The sequence below is a fragment of the Ziziphus jujuba genome, chromosome 3 (assembly GCF_031755915.1).
Source record: "Ziziphus jujuba cultivar Dongzao chromosome 3, ASM3175591v1".
Taxonomy (NCBI): domain Eukaryota; kingdom Viridiplantae; phylum Streptophyta; class Magnoliopsida; order Rosales; family Rhamnaceae; genus Ziziphus; species Ziziphus jujuba.
In genome coordinates, this window is record NC_083381.1 from 28,755,009 (window position 1) to 28,756,615 (window position 1,607).

A 1,607-nucleotide genomic window follows, 5' to 3' on the forward strand; every position below is an offset into this window, starting at 1 on the left:
CATTAAAACGTTACAAATGTTACAGTGTACAAGGTGTTGGATTAAATTATTATTTTGAGCATTATATAGGTAGCTAATAGTGTTTTTGGAATTTTATTTTATGATTTTATTTTATTTTGGGCTAAAATTTAGCACAGCATTATTCCTAAGATTTATTTTTGAGTTGAATTTCTTGATTCACACCATTTGAGAGTTTATGGAGTTTGGGCCCTGTGCTTTTTTTTTTTTTTCTTTTTTTTGTCATTATGTATGAAGTTTATGGACTTCCAGTTTGTTCTTTATGGGATAGGACCAGGTTTTTCTAGTTTAATGGAAAAAATAAGGAAAAAAATAAATAAATAATGAGACAAGGCATGTTTTTTCCTAAATTTATGTATTCATTTTTGGAATTTAATTTCCAAAAACTTTTGAGACCTGGGCACTGCGTTGTTTTTGAATTTTTGGGAAGTTTTTGGTTTTATTAGTTGGAGTTAATCTCCAGATTTGGATTGTTGTGGAACAATAAATCCTGAATTTGGTGATATTTGATGGACTGAAACAAGTTTGAACATTAACCCGATTAGAGATCTTCATAAAAATCTAAATATTTTTTGCCTCGTTTCCTTTTTGGTTGTGAAGTTTGTAGTCTAAGATTGCAACTTTAAACTTGATTGTGCTAATTTTTGGTTGTTGCTTTTCAGTTGATATTAGCCTATTTTGATCTTCAGTTCTTCTTCACCATGACCAGACAAATAGAGTGCCATCTTATTCATTGGGCTTTTAGACTGGAAACATGAAAATTTGGTAAACCCAAGCTGAATTTTTATTGATTTAATTATTATAATTGATATGGTTTTTGGCCAAATTGAATCTATTTTTAGGTCGCCAATGAATAGATGAAAGGAACGCCTCTAGCCTCATTAGAAAGCGTCGCTAAAATGGGTAGATAAAACCAGGTTAAAATTCGAGTCTATGACCCATTTTACAAGAAAACGGGTTAAAAACAACCTATCTGAAGGAGGAAGAAAGTCTAATGGGCTTGGGTTGTTTCAGTAGGCAATTGGGCCTGGGTGGTTCTAGGTTGGGTCACACACGCTAAGTGGATTGATGGCAGGCACTGGGCTGTGGGTAGACAAGCCTGGACACAAGCAGGTGTGGGCATTTAATCGAAAAACTTAACTAAACGTTCAAACCGACTGAACCGACAGCAATGGTTCAGATTGGTTGAGGTCAATTAGTCGGATAAGTTTCATAAATATAAGAAAAATGTCGATTCAATTCAGTTTTCAGTGTGCATTTTTTATCAACAAAACCATAAGAATTGATCCATATACCACATATATTCAAAAATATGAAAATTTATGTGATTTTAAATAGATTTCTCAAGCTTTTTTTCTTAATATTCTTTAAAAAATGCTCTACGAAATAGATGTTATGTGCATTAATATTAATATATTTCATTTTTATAAAAAAAAAATTTAAAAATCTAAAATAAATTAAAAATCTAAAATAAATTAAAAGAATCTAAAAAGTTAAAAGAGTTATCCCCAACCCAATCTAAAATTTAAAACCCTAACAACTCTTTCTCTTTGAATCATGATCTCATCTAATCTCTCTCTGTCTCTGTC